This window comes from Megalobrama amblycephala, linkage group LG22 (genome assembly GCF_018812025.1).
Source record: "Megalobrama amblycephala isolate DHTTF-2021 linkage group LG22, ASM1881202v1, whole genome shotgun sequence".
In the NCBI taxonomy this organism is placed as follows: Eukaryota; Metazoa; Chordata; class Actinopteri; order Cypriniformes; family Xenocyprididae; genus Megalobrama; species Megalobrama amblycephala.
The window spans coordinates 9,609,383-9,626,239 of NC_063065.1; positions in this window are offsets into that span (position 1 = coordinate 9,609,383).

Here is a 16,857-nt window from a genome sequence, read left to right on the forward strand (position 1 = left end):
AAGTAGATTTTTGTTTGTATATGTTGTCAATTATAGTTCTTAAAAAGAAAATCGGAATCGGCAAAAAATCGGTATTGGCCGATCTCACTAACAAAAAATCAGAAATCGGAATCGGCCAAGAAAATTGCAATCGGTGCATCTCTAATTTTCAGTGTTTATCACCACAGTAAGACTTGCACTACCCTTTATCAACACCAAACTACAAATATTTCCTGTTTTCTCATATTTTACTGGATATCATGACAAATTATCATTATAGTGAAACAAGTAAATATACAACTTGATGTTATTTGTCACATATTTTTGTTTTCCAGCAAATTTCTTAACATGTATATATTTGTACAAACAAAAAGATTCAACAACTGAGACATAAACTGAACAAATTTCACAGACATTTGATCAACAGAGTATCTGAAAGTCTGATGTGGCACCAGCTTCTTTACAGAGCATCTCATCCTCAGCACCAGATTTGCAGCTCTTGCTGTGAGATGTTACTCCACTCTTCCACCAAGGCATTTCACATTCTCAAACATGTCTGGTGGGACTTATGGTCACATGTGGTTTGGCACTGGAAGGACAATCAGCTGTCCGTCTGTCTCTCTGTAGCACTGTATCAGCATCTTACATTACAGACATTGCAGTTTATTGCTCTGTTCACATCTGCAGTCCTCTTGTCTCCTGCAGCAGGACTAAGGCATGTTCACACAGGTGATCAGAGACCCTTTATTCTGGTGTTTTTCAGAGTCAGTAGAAAGGCCTCTTTAGTGTCCTAAGTTATTGTAACTGACCTTGATTGACCTATAGGTGCATGTGCAATAATTGAAAAACATGACAAACATTGTTAAAACCCTTTCTAAAGATCCGTAAAGCTTATTTGGATTGTACAGTACAAAATAATCTTTAAAATATTATCCTGAAAATTGACTTTTCTTTATTGGTGTTTTTTTTTAACAACAAATCCAGTTGTAGCCTACAGAAGCCCTGAACCGCAAGGTGAAAAAAAAAAAAAAAAAAAAACTTGGTGGGGAGGGAAAAAAAAACGAAAACTTATCTCGTTATTTCAACATAATAAGTCGTTAAAACGACATAATATCTCGTTATTTCAACATAATAAGTCGTTATAACGACATAATAACTCTTCATTATCTATCAAGTATGATAAAGGACGTACATTTATCAATGTCCTCAGTGGCGCAATGTTAAAGTATTGGACCGCCAGTATAGCTTTTACTGCGATCGCCGCGGATCGAATCCGCCTTTTGCCAAGTTCGTTCTTCTCTAGTTTCACATCACATATCAAAAAAGGCATTTATTTTCAATAAAAATTAAAACTATCTTATAAAAGTGCAAATAACCTGTATAATACGGAAGCCCTGAACCGCATGGTGAAAAAAAAAAAAAAAAACTTGGTGGGGAGGGAAAAAAAAAACGAAAACTTATCTCGTTATTTCAACATAATAAGTCGTTATAACGACATAATATCTCGTTATTTCAACATAATAAGTCGTTATAACGACATAATATCTCGTTATTTCAACATAATAAGTCGTTATAACGACATAATATCTCGTTATTTCAACATAATAAGTCGTTATAACGACATAATATCTCGTTATTTCAAGATATTAAGTCGTTATAACGACATAATATCTCGTTATTTCAAGATATTAAGTCGTTATAACGACATAATATCTCGTTATTTCAACATAATAAGTCGTTATAACGACATAATATCTCGTTATTTCAACATAATAAGTCGTTATAACGACATAATAACTCTTCATTATCTATCAAGTATGATAAAGGACGTACATTTATCAATGTCCTCAGTGGCGCAATGTTAAAGTATTGGACCGCCAGTAGGGGAGAGTGGGGTAATGTGAGACATCGGGTAATGTGAGACACCCCCTTTATCTCGGCAACGGAACACATTTGTGGTTATGTGACAATTATGTTTTCAAGCCCATCACATTTCCCCTTGGCCATGAAGGAGAGGACCTCATGGTGCTGTGCTAAGCATGTTTTTTTCACAAAAATATTTTTTTTGCATGTAAAAGTAAATTTTCTTGCGGTCAACTTAATCAACTGTTGTGCCAAAGCAAAATGATTCAGGTAGAAAAACTTATATCATACATGTTGATGAACTACCAACATATAAAACCATGTGATGATGCTAGCTGAAGATTAGCCTGAATTGCTAAGAGAGACCGTTTTTTTCTAAAATGTGGTGGTGGGGTAAAGTGAGACAAATGCTTTGGGGTAAAATGAGACATGGGGCACAAGTCAAATTTAGTCTTAAAAATATTTTAATGTAATATTACATTACATATGTTTTATTTTTAATGTCATAAACATTGTAGAAAAGCCATCATGCCAAGGCAAAACACCAGGAAAGACAACCTGGGGCAAAAAAAAAACCCTCGAGGAGAATGATGTGGCACATGTTGTGGTAAAGAAGCTGCCTCAACCTTAAAGGCCTGGAGAGATGGAGAGAGCAACTCCTCATCTTTCCCTGTAACCTTCAGGGCTGGAATGTAGAGTAGGCCTAGTTGTAGAGGATGACAGTAGGCTGATGTTCTAATACAGGTGGGTCTAGTCCTGTGTTCTGAGTCCCAGGCTGTTCTAGCTGGTTCTGATTGTGCTTTGCTCTGACCTCCAGACACTAGCTGGCTCTAAGGGTGCGTTCACACTTGTAGTTCGGTTCGTTTGGTTCATTTGGTCCGGACCAAAGAAGATTTAGTCCTGGTCCGATTAGAGTTCAGATTGGCAATTTTATCACCGAACCAAAAGATACCGAACCTTGAGGCATAGGGATACATTCACAATGTGATTGGTCAGATTTTATGACGTATTGCCTATTTTGAGACGGAACTTAACAAAAATCCCAAACAATGCTGTGTGCTGAGGTAAATGCGCTCGTTGTGTGTGCATAGCAGCGCGTAGCCTGCGTGTGATGGTATTTTGGCCAGCTGGGAACTTGTGAAGAGCTTATAACATGTGTAAAGTAGTCAAAACAGCGGCAGGAATCCATCCATCACACACACAAACGAGACGTGTGTCTGATGCCTGTGATGGGCAAACTCGCGACTATGACAAGAAAAACCGACATGCGTGAGGATTCTGTCCTTTTTAGGGTCTCTTTTTAGGGCCTCTTTTTAGGGCAGCGTTCACATATGTTCAAATAAACCGCACTAACTGAGCAATCACACCAGGGTTCGTTTTAATTGAACCAAACATGACAAGTGTGAACGCACCCTAAAGGTCTTGTGTTCTGACCCCCAGACTGTGTTCTAATCTAACTGGTTCTATCTGTCATTTGAATGTTAATTAAAATATTTTGAATTATATTATGTTGTATTTGATTTTGTTCAGAGTTACTTTCAAGTGTGTGTTAATTGACCAATCCCCATGATTCTGTTACTAGTCCGACATTAGTTCTGGAATGTGTGGTTGTCAAGCTAGCTGTCAGGATTCGAACGTTGCAACATGTGTTGTTATGGTAGTTTCAGAGTGGAAAAAGTAAGTGGATCAGTTTACCCCCTTGATTTCTCTGGTCTGTCTCAGTTTACCCCTAAGCTGGGGTAAAGTGAGACACAAGATGACTTTTTTAAAAACAATCATATTTTCACTGACCTTCATCCTGAATACATTCTGATAATTTCTATGGCTAGGAAACATCTTGAATTAATGGGAAATGTGCAAATTTTACTGATATATCATTTTAGCTCGCTTAGAGGGGAGCAAATGTAAAAAGTGTCTCACTTTACCCCACTCTCCCCTATAGCTTTTACTGCGATCGCCGCGGATTCGAATCCGCCTTTTGCCGAGTTCGTTCTTCTCTAGTTTCACATCACATATCAAAAAAGGCATTTATTTTCAATAAAAATTAAAACTATGTTATGAAAGTGCAAATAACCTGTATAACGAGTGTTTAATTACATTAAAAGTATTTATTGGGCAGGGTTAGCAGCATGTTCGATATTACCCACTAGAGGGCAGAATAAGACTCAATTAAAGAATGCAATAGTTATGTTGACCTACTGTTACAAGTTGGTGCTCCAAAATCCCAGAGGTTTATCATGGGAATTTGCATTCATCCCAGGCTAACCTTTATTGATGTTAAATTTATTAGACCATAGTAAATAAAACAATTTACAGTGCAAATGTCAGGGGTGTCAAACTTACAGCCCGGTGTCCAATCTGATTTGAACTATAATAAAACATAGAGATGCACTAGTCCAGGGGCCAAAAACGTTTTTAAGCGTTTTTTTTTTTTTTGTATTATTCTGGGTTTGCAAACAAACTGCTTTGTAATATTTTCCCAAAATTTCATCTGTGTATTTACGAAGTATGTAAGCAGGACTTTAACACGCTGAATACGGACACAAAGAGAACAGACCCGCCAGCAGAGGAACTACTGTACCATGCACAAGCTCACTGTTTGCGAAAAATAGGGAGAATAATATAAATATTACAGTGGGATTGATATGAATATATCTCCGAAGGCAACTGTTTTTAAGAAAAGTTTTGATGGCTTTTCCTCTTATCTCCATATAAAGTAGTAATATTCATTCAGTCCGTCTGCTGATTTTGTTTCGTTATGTAGCATAATTTCACAAAGCTAAAGTCAGACCAGACCTAGTTTTTGCTGTTAATCTTGAAATTATTCAGTAATTTAGATTAAAAACAACTGCTCATGCTCATGTGCATAACATCTTTGACTATGATAAAAATGCCTCTAATATCCAAATGCCAGTGTTTGCCTCTAATATAAAAGAGATATCTGTTTAAGGCCAGTTTGGCCTGTGAAAAAATAAACAACAAATAAATTTGCTTTAAAAAAAATCTGCAACCAGTATCAGAATCAGACGTTTTGCTTCTTATAAAAATTGAAATTGGCCATGATAAATCAAAATAGATGCTAATAAAAAATATTAAATAAAAAATAATTTTAAAAATCGAATAGTCTTTTCACTGTAAACAAAACAAAAAAAAATGCAGTTTTCTTGCAAATTAATTTGTTGTTCATATGTTTAATATTAATGTAACTATCAGCGCACTAAAGTTATTATAAGACGAAGGTAATTCGGCCCGCATATGGTTCATTTCTTTCCAGTCCGTCCCTCAAACTAAAATGAGTTTGACACCCCTACTGTAGATGCTATTTACACTAAGTGAAAATACCGATACATCCTATTTATACTAAATGACAATAGCAGCATTTTCACGATATGCTATTTATACTAGGTGAAAATAGCGATATATTCTATTGACACCATGTAAAAGTAGCTTATCAGTTCTTTGCAAGAAGTGTAAATAGTATTTAGATGCTGTAGGCTGGTATTGGCAGATACTATTTGTACCTCAGTATTTTTGTACAGGATGCAATAATATCATATAGAGTGATTATATTTATTAAAATTATTAAATGGATGCTGCATTATTGGGAGAAAAAAAACCCTCCACTTTCCACCAACCCTACTCAATGAACACTTTTAATATTATTAAACACTTGTTCACATTTTATTTCCACTTTTTGAACATTATTTTCATTTTATTGAAAATGTATATGATGAGAAAATAGGAGTGAGCTCTATTATTGGGTGAGCTCTGCAAAATGCTGATTCGACCCTGCGATCGCTGTAAAAGCCAAAATCTGAAACCCTTCATGCTATTGTTACACCACTGAATACATCGAATTACAACTGTCCCTTTTTAAACTTCAGTGGCCCAACCAGACATTGGAACTATACTGTAAAGAGTGTTTGTCAACAAGGGACGCTATTTGCACTTACTGTAGACACTCCGTGTCCTATTATTTCAATATATTAGCACCTATTTTGATTTTTATATCTTTAGAAAATATTACAAAGCAGTTTGTTTGCAAGCCCAGAATAATAATTAAAAAAAAAACGTAAAAAACGTTTTTGGCCCCTGGACTAGTGCATCTCTATGTTTTATTATAGTTCAAATCAGATTGGACACCGGGCTGTAAGTTTGACACCCCTGACATTTGCACTGTAAATTGTTTTATTTACTATGGTCTAATAAATTTAACCTCAATAAAGGTTAGCCTGGGATGAACGCAAATTCTCATGATAAACCTCTGGGATTTTGGAGCACCAACTTGTAACAGTAGTTCAACATAACTATTGCATTCTTTAATTGATTCCCTGTCTTATTCTGCCCTCTAGTGGGTAATATCGAACATGCTGCTAACCCTGCCCAATAAATACTTTTAATGTTATTAAACACTCGTTATACAGGTTACTTGCACTTTTATAACATAGTTTTAATTTTTATTGAAAATAAATGCCTTTTTTGATATGTGATGTGAAACTAGAGAAGAACGAACTCGGCAAAAGGCGGATTCGAAACCGCGGCGATCGCAGTAAAAGCTATACTGGCGGTCCAATACTTTAACATTGCGCCACTGAGGACTTTGATAAGTCTACGTCCTTTATCATACTTGATAGATAATGAAGAGTTATTATGTTGAAATAACGACTTATTATGTCGTTATAACGAGATATTATGTCGTTATAACGACTTAATATCTTGAAATAACGAGATATTATGTCGTTATAACGACTTATTATGTTGAAATAACGAGATATTATGTCGTTATAACGACTTATTATGTTGAAATAACGACTTATTATGTTGAAATAACGAGATATTATGTCGTTATAACGACTTAATATCTTGAAATAACGAGATATTATGTCGTTATAACGACTTAATATCTTGAAATAACGAGATATTATGTCGTTATAACGACTTAATATCTTGAAATAACGAGATATTATGTCGTTATAACGACTTATTATGTTGAAATAACGAGATATTATGTCGTTATAACGACTTATTATGTTGAAATAACGAGATATTATGTCGTTATAACGACTTATTATGTTGAAATAACTAGATATTATGTCGTTATAACGACTTATTATGTTGAAATAACGAGATAAGTTTTCGATTTTTTTTTTTCCTCCCTACCAAGTTTTTTTTTTTTTTTTTCACCATGCGGTTCAGGGCTTCTGTAGTTCAGGGCTTCCGTAGTAGTAGCCTATATAAATATTAATTACATTAAATGTTATAACAAGAACAGAAGTTATTTATCTATGAATGTAACTCGAATTGAAAAGATATTTAAAAATTCAAAACAATGTGTGAAATGAAGCAATGCTAAATGTGAGGTTCTAAGGTAAATATTAAAACAGGGCCTTGGCACTCGGGAACAGCCTTCATGCATGTCTGGATCACACACTGTAGCGGCAACCTATAGCCGCTGAGAGGCTAAGCAGCAGGACAAACTGTGTGACGCGTTTCAGTTTCCATGCATTTAAAACCATGTACATTTATTGTTGTTTTGATGAAATATAGTCCATGAAAAGAAAACACTTGAAACTGTAAACATGTTGAGAATGGATAAAATGGTCAACAGAAAGTGAGCATTCCCAGCTACTCACCCCCTCTCTACGCACCTACTTTCAAAAACAGGAAACACTATTACGTAAATACCTACACCTACCAGCATGTGATCAACATACACGGAAATACATACAAAAAATACAAAATAAAAGACATACATTTTCTGCACTTACACACTCTACCAGAGCTGTCCAAGACTTCAGCTCTCACATCCAGTCTGAAACAGACAGTGACAAGATGATGAGTATAATGTGGAAAAACACAAAAGTAAAACAAAACCATATTATGACATTGGTGATAATAACAAGTATAACGTCATCTTGTAAAGTAGCTGTCTATTTTTTTCTGTGCATTTGTGCTGTATTAGCTACCTCACAGAAATAAATTATGTTATTATTATCAGAATTATTTTATTTGACTGCTTTTTAAATTGTTTTAAATCAGGTACATAAGGTTGTTTGAGTATGTGTTATGTTTGACACATTCCAGGGTTTTGTGCTGCAATATCCTGCCTTGTCAAACTACAAATATAACAACACTGAATTATAATTTTCTATCATAATTATAATATTTTAAACAAAAATAACGAGTAACACCTATTCCCGTGTGACAACACCCCAAAATTGGGAAACGCCCCTTTTTGTTCCGCAGAGACCTCATCTCGTTAAACGTTAAATTATAATTTTCTATCATAATTATAATATTTTAAACAAAAATAACGAGTAACACCTATTCCCGTGTGACAACACCCCAAAATTGGGAAACGCCCCTTTTTGTTCCGCAGAGACCTCATCTCGTTAAATGTGTAAACAACCTGCGCGACCATAGCAACCTGGAATTATCAGAAATCGATAAGACTATAATAATATTTATTTTTAATTTAGAAAAAGAACGGAATTAAGAAATTATTGTATTAGTGCATTATATTGTTTTGCGCGCGATGTTGCTTAGACAGCATTCAAATGGTTTATCAATAAATGTTTAAATGTTGTACATTTTAATTCCATCCAACAGTCTTTTAAATCCATTCACTGATCGTTTATTTTTTGTTTAATATTTTTATATTATTATTATTTACATTTATACATTTATTTGCTTTATTTTCCCTTTCATTTCCTATATCTTTTTATCTAATTAACATTCTGTATTTTATGTTACTCAAGTATTCTGTAAATACTGTAAATGCCTGATCATGCCAGTAAATTTTTGACTTTATGATTGTATTTCTGTAGTCTATATTTCTGACTACAGTAGCTTAAAGGAGCGTCTGTTTTCACTTGTAGCCCCTCATGCCATTTGAGTGAAGTTAAAAAAATGTTACTTACTATTAATAGTTAATGTATTGCTATGGTTGGTTGTTTATCTCGTGGCCATGAGAAATAGATGTTATTCCCTCAACATAACTATTAATATATATATATATATATATATATATATATATTAATAATCATTCCTTAATTCCACCCTTATTTTTCATTCTTAATTAAAAATAAATATTATTATAGTCTTATCCATTTCTGATAATTCCAGGCTGCTATGGTCACGCAGGTAGAGTGAGTAGATGTAGATGTGAAATAGATGAGAAATAGATGTCGTTCCATCAGCATAATGAAGTTGTGGCCATGAGAAAAATATATCGTTCCCTCACCATATGATCTCGAGGCCATGACATAAGGATGTCGTTACCTCGACAAAATTATCTCATGGCCACAACATATTATCACGTTCCTACGAGTTTATAAGTTGTGGTCACGACAAAACTAAATGAACCGAACATGTCCCCTCCCGGTCACCATATAAAATAAATATCTTATAAAATATCTAATAAATAACTAAAGCTCTGCTTTAAAATTGTGTAGAGTAGACAATTCTAATAAAAACAGGAAGGCTGTTCCAAAGTTTCAGTGCAGAAACGACAAAAGCACAATCGCATATTAATTTCAGCCTAGCCCGAGGAACATTTAGCAGTCTCTGGTTGGATGAACTTAGACCCTTACTGGATTGTAATATGTCAGAAAGGTATCCAAGAGGATTCAAGGATTTAAAGACCAATAGCAACATTTTAAACTCAATTAGTGAACTGGAAGCCAGTGCAAAGAAATTAAAACCAGAGTAATGTGTTCTTGTTTCTGCACACCAGTTGGTATCTGTGATTAGATGCATGACCACGATTTAATGCATGACATCTTATCCCTTGCTTCATATGTTTATGATATCTTCAGAATTTGCCATGCTGTTTTTTCTCACGGACGTAACAGCAAAGTTTGGGACCACCCCAAATCTTAAACAGATCGTCATCGGACGGTGTTATGAATATGTAACCTTGGTTAATCCCAACCCCAGGTAAGATGTATAAGCATTTTGCACACGAATATTGCTTATGTAAAATAGGAAAATGGATTAATATATTGTTTTATATAATCTATTTCATATGATTTAATAGATATTTGTAGTAGCCTATTTGCAGAGACAAAGTTCACCTCTGGCATCACAAATGTTCATTTGCTAATATTGCAAGTCCTTAAAGGGATAGTTCACCCAAAAATGAAAATTTGATGTTTATCTGCTTACCACCAGTGCATCTAAGATGTAGGTGACTTTGTTTCTTCAGTAGAACACAAATGATGATTTTTAACTCCAACCGCTGCCGTCTGTCAGTCAAATAATTGCAGTAGATGGGAACTTCATCTATAAGAGTAAATAAAGCTTGCTTAGACAAATCCAAATTAAACCCTGCGGTTCGTGACGACACATGAATGTCCTAAGACACGAAACGATCGGTTTGTGTGAGAAACTGAACAGTATTTATATCATTTTTTACCTCTAATACACCACTATGTCCAACTCCGTTCATGACTCCTTTAGTGATGTCTGATCGCGCTCTGACAGCGGCAGTGATGTCTGACACTCATTGAAGTATATGCGCGAGACATCACTTCCGTCTTAGGACATTAATGTGTCGTCACGAGCCGCAGGGTTTAATTTGGATTTGTCTAAGCAAGCTTTATTTACTCTTATAGATGAAGTTCCCATCTACTGCAATTATTTGACTGACAGACGGCAGCGGTTGGAGTTAAAAATCATCATTTGTGTTCTACTGAAGAAAAAATGTCACCTACATCTTGGATGCGCTGGGGGTAAGCAGATAAACATCAAATTTTCATTTTTGGGTGAACTATCCCTTTAAAATGTAATTCTGAGAAATGTTGTAATTTTCTCTCTAACAGGTATAATTGTGAGGAGATATGGCAGGAGTTTGAAAAAGCTGTGGTTAGAAGATCACCCTGCGATGTGAGAGTTAAAGATTACCAAAAAATGTTCCGGGCCATCACTCAGATTTTACCATGTGACAAGGTGATTTCATTCAAGTGTTTTCACATAAGAAACTAAACAACAGTATAGAAAGTTAATTTAAAACATTTATTCATTCTTTAGATTGAGCTTTAAAAACTAAGAATAAAACTGAGCCCAGAAGTTGGCTCAAGCATGGAGTGTGATTGGCCTTTGTATTTTAAGTCAAAAATAAAGCAAAACAACAACAAAAACCAACCCTGTAAGGAAATAGACATGGCACAGTAAATGTTGCACAAAGCCGGTTTCAGTGGCTATTAAGTGAGTTTTTTATGAGATGATTAATGTCACTCCACAAACCTTTCCACCTCTGAATAACAAATAGAAGGATTAGTAGGCCTTTTACTAAGGGTGCTCCGATCAGGATTTTTGGGGGCGATCACAGATCAATGGAAGCAGGATTGGCCAATACCGATCACTGAATACTGATCATCGAAATAAATAGTAATACATGATTAATAAAAGGCTTTCAGTAAACCCATGGGGGTTACTTGAATTGAATTGAAAAACTTTATTAATCCCAGTAGGAAAACTGATTTGCCACCAACTTCGACAATACAACCAACAAACTCAACACACAATTAACAAACAGATAAATTAAGAAACAATAAATACATGATTAAAGACCAGTGAGACATGATACAGTTCCACAATTAAGAAAAAATCAACAATGTTCATTAAAATATCTGACCGCTGCAGGGACAAAAGACTGTCTCATTCGTTCACTAGAGCACCGAGGCATTATTAATCGCTCACTAAAAGAGCTTCTAAGTCCTTTAAAAATATTGTGTAGTGGATGGCCTTCAAAAAGCAGAACGATTTTTAATTTTGACCTTGTCCTCTTCTCTACAATGACCTCTAATAAGTCTGGAGTAAGACCAATAATCGAACCAGCCCTCTTGATCAGCTTATTTATTCTATTTTTGTCCTCAACAGGTATGCTGCCCCCCCAGCAAAGTACAGCATAAAAAAGAACACTAGCTAAGATCCCTTGATAAAAAACATCTAAAAACTTTGTGCTGATATTGAATGATCTAAGTTTTCTCAAAAAGAAAAGTCTCGACTGGGTCTTCTTCATTAGGACATTAGTATTCTCTTTCCAATTCAATTTTTCATCCAAGTGGACGCCTAAAAATTTATATGACTGCACAATTTCGATCAACTGACCATTAATTGTGACTGGAAGGACCTTCTCTTTTTTCTTTCTAAAATCGATCACAAGTTCTTTAGTCTTCTCGACATTCAGTTTTAAAAAGTTAGACTCACACCAGCTGAAAAAGGACTGAACCTCCCTTCTGTAAGCCAAATCATTGCCCTGATTAAGTAAGTCCACTAAGGCAGTATCATCAGAGAATTTTTTTTTCCAACTGGATGGCTGACTATACCTATAGTCAGCAGTATACAGTGTAAATAAAAAGGGAGCTAAGACTGTGCCCTGAGGTACTCCAGTATTAGTTAAAATGGTATCAGAAAGATTTTTACCAAGCCTAACAAACTGTGGTCGTGATAAGAGGTAATCTAGAATCCAAGAAATGGTTGTATTGTGCAATTTAAAATCAATTAATTTATTGGCTAAAATATGTGGCTGTATAGTGTTAAAGGCACTCGAAAAATCAAAAAACATGATCCTGACAGAGCTGGCAGTAGTTTCAAGATGACTATAAATGTTATGGACCATAAAAAGTAAAGCATCATCTACCCCAACACCCTTCCTATATGCAAATTGCAAGGGGTCCTGAAAAACAAACACCTGCCTAGTCAGGTGATCCAATACAACCCTCTCAAAACACTTCATAATATGAGAAGTTAAAGCAATAGGCCTCAGATTGGCAAGGTTGTTGGACACCTTGGCTTTTTTGGGAATAGGGACAAGGCAAGATGTTTTCCACATAGCTGGAATCTTAGCAGAGGACAGAGACAAAGAAAACAATGAATGAAGGACGGAGCATAACTGGTCAGCACACACTTTAAGGGTGTGTGGATAAACACCATCGGGGCCTGCTGCCTTATTAGATTTAATATGCTTTAACTGCTGATGAACCTCTTCAATGTTAAGATTAATAGCTGGGCTACAATCCTCAAGGCTGTTCTGCCTAAGATTAGAAAGAATATTCTCATGTAGAGAAGAAAAATCAAATTCATCAAACCTGGCAAAAAAAGCATTGGCATCATTAGCCTGTATACCCCAGTTGACATAAACTGGGATTACTGGTCCCATATCCAGTAATAGACTTCATACCATTCCATAGCCCTCTTGTGTTAGTACAGGACATATTTCCTTCAACCCTTGCCTCATATTTTTGTTTGCCCTGTCTGATAATGACGTTCAGCTCTCGAGCATCTTTAATTTTTTCTTTATCACCACTATAAAAAGCAGCTTTCTTCTTATTAATAGCAGCTTTAACTTCTCTGGTAACCCATGGTTTATTATTGGGAAAAATTTTGATTCATTTACTTGGGATTAAAGACTCAACACAGTAATTAATATAACAAGTCACTTTGTCAGAAATACTGTCCAAATCACTATCTCCATCAAAAAACACAGTCCAATCTGTGCATTCAAAACACCCCCTTAATGATTCACAGGCATCCTCAGACCAGATGCGCACAGTCCTTGACGTAGTCGACTGTTTCCGTATAAAATATTCACCGGTGAATATTTGGACATCAGGGATATCAGGTTATGGTCGGATTTACCCAGCGGAGGAAGCAATTTTGTAACATAGCCATCCTTAACGTTCGTATAAAACAAGTCAATGGTTTTGTCACCCCTCGTAGAACACGTCACCATTTGTTTAAAAGACGGTAAAATGGCAGAGAGAGAGCAGTGATTAAAATCCCCGTTTAAGATAACAAGCGCATCAGGAGAAGAATGCTGTAGGTTATGCATAATCCTCGAAATTGTCTCAGTGGCACATTTCCCATTACCCGATGGAGGAATATACGCCACCATAACAATGACATGGGAAAACTCCCTGGTTAGATAGTAAGGTCGACAGCTCACTGCAATGAGCTCAATGTTCGGGTCACAAACTCTCTCTTTTACCGTAACATGTTGAGTATGACACCACCGGTCATTCACATACAGGCAGACACCTCCACCTTGCTTCTTACCAGTACTTGCTTGTTCTCTGTCCATCCTATGAAGTGTGAAACCTTCAATATCCACATGAGAATCAGGTATCCTGTCCGACAGCCACGTCTCAGAAAAACAGATTAAACTGGTCTGTCAGAACATACGATCGAACTTCAAGCAGGCCGTCAACTCGTCCGCCTTATTAACCAGGGAGCGAACATTCCCCATAATGGCCGAGGGTAGAACAGGTTTATAGCTACTTATAGCTATTCTTAATGTGGCAAGCTGAGGGCACTCTCGTATCCAGATATATACAAAGTAGCGACTATGCCACCCCAGCCTTAATCATTCAGGGAAATATCAATTAAGGGCACACAAGTTCGATTTCCCTCCCACAAGCACCAGACAATGAGGTGTGGACACGTACAAAGCAAAACTTTATTGAATCATGATAAATAGTTTTAAAAGGAAATCACAGGGCCATATAGTAATAAACTTTTAAGAAATGAGAGTTTCCACCCTTCAAGAATAGCTAGCCTACCCGCTTTGGGTCACCCCTGCTTCCAAAAAAAAAAAAAAGAAAAGAGAGAAAAAAAACAAAAACAAATTAGTGACAAAATCAAAATACAAAGGAAGAGCAGCACTGGTTTTAAATGTCACCACAACAAACAAAAAAAAAACACAACAAACAGAAAATTTTACTGATCTTTACAGGAGGGAAACAAATATAATTAAAGCTGCAAGCAGCGTTGAGAGGGCCCTCGCACCCAGGCTCACCGCCACCCGCTGGCCTCAGGAAAACAGTGAACAGTGGGCGTCACGCATTTAAGTGAGTGAATACAGGAGAATTATGCCAAAGTCATTTCGAAATGCCACACTTCCTGCGGCCAACAGGTGGCGCTTTGACCGTAACTGAATTTTGCCATGTTGATGTCTTCAGGCCAGGACTATCATTGAACACGTGAAGTTTGAAGCAGATCGGACATTGTATGCCTGAGTTACAACAACTTCCTGTTTCTTTCGTGGCGTTAATCGCATACATTAGCACTCAGCCAAGTGTTGCATGATTTAAAGTGTTTCTAGAATGTCTGGTACTTCGTGGCATGACGAAATGTGAATCTGGTAGTGAATTACAGTATAAAGCATGCCACTTCCTGTTGCCAGCAGGTGGCGCTATGACTAACTGAATATTATCATATAGACGACTTTAGGCTAGGACTCTTATCACACATGTGAAGTTTGGAGCAGATCGGACATAGTATGCCTGAGTTACAACAGTTTCCTCTTTCATGGCGAAACATCAGACTTTGTCAGGCCGCCACGAACACGCCCTTCACCGAAAACTCAAGATCTTTGATATTTATCATCGCTAAGGTCTTAAGATTAGACTGACAACATATGATGTTGATCTGGTTAAATCTCCATGAGGAGTTAATCACAGTGTAAAACATGTCATTTCCTGTTGCCCCCAGGTGGCGCTATGACTGTAACTGAATATTGTTATGAAGATGTCTTCAGGTCAGGACTCTAATAAAGCATGTGAAGTTTGGGGCAGATCCGACATTGTTTGTCTGAGTTACAACAACTTCCTTTTTCATGGCGAAAACATCAAACTTTGTCAGGCTGCCACGGACACGCCCTTCAGCGAAAACTCTAGATCTTCGCAATTTAACGTCACAAAGGCCTTTAGATTAGACTGACAAAAAATGACATTGATCTGATTAAATCTCTAGGAGGAGTTCGTTAAAGTACAACGTCTGGAAAATGCAAAAAACGGTGAATTAATTCAAAATATCTGACTTCCTGTTTGGTTTCGGATTTCGCTCCAAGAGAATTTTTTGTAGGTACTGGGCTGATAAATGTGTGTACCGAATTTCAAACCCCTAGTGTTATGTAGCGAGCGGGGCTGTACGTTAGATGGCGCTATCGAGCCATTTTGCCACGCCCAATTCCGAAACCCATAACAGACATAAATTTTCACCACTTCTGATGCGTGTGCAAAGTTTCATGAGTTTTCGAGCACGTTTAGGCCCTCTAAAATGCGATTCACTTTGGAGAAGAAGAAGAAGAAGAATAAATATAGCTGCGAGCAGCGATGGCGGGCCCAAGCCCGGTGGCACCGCCACCCGGTGGCTTCAGGGCAACTGTGCACAGCGGGCAATAGGCATTTAAAACGGTTAAACATCAAAGGACTATGTCAAATTCGCTCCACATTTACTGCACTACAAGGTGCTGCTATAGAGCCCCTCCTCCCTGCCCATTTTCAAAGTATTACATGTGCCAAGTTTTAACATTATTCTGATGAATTTTGAAGCAAATCAGGTAAAAATAAGAGGGTGATCTCAATGTATGCTAAAAGTGACACATTTTCTGCTTCCAGTTGGTGGCGCTATTACTTTGAATCACAATAGTCACATCCATGTGATCAGCCTTGTACAACGAAGACTAAGCCGAAGTTTCATCAAAATCAATTAATGTATGCAGAAGTTATAACACTTTGTTTCCCTTTTCTTGCCATAAATTCGTTGCCTCGCCACGGCCAAACCGTTTGAGATATCCAAAATCCGTTTGCAATTAAACAACTTCAATGTGTTAGCAACAAGTTAAAAAAGTTTGGTGTAAATTGGATAAACCCTGTAGGAGCAGTAGTATAAAATTCATAGCCTGTTTTTTCAAAAAATTAACATTCAAACCAAAATAGCTGACTTCCTGTTGGTCGGAGCTAATGAATGTAAATTAGAAAATTGTCCGGCTTGATGAGAACAATATGTGTACCGAGTTTGGTGACTGTAGGAAAACTAACCCCCCCACTTTTGTCAAAGGTGGCGCTACTGAGCCCCTCCACCACGCCCATTTCTATGGCTTTGTCCATGTCTACTGGTTGACAATATTGATGTGTGTGTCGAGTTTCATGCAATTTGAAGCATGTTAAGAGCCTCAAAAACACTCAAGAATATTATTACAGTTTGACCTGTTGCCATGGCAACAATATT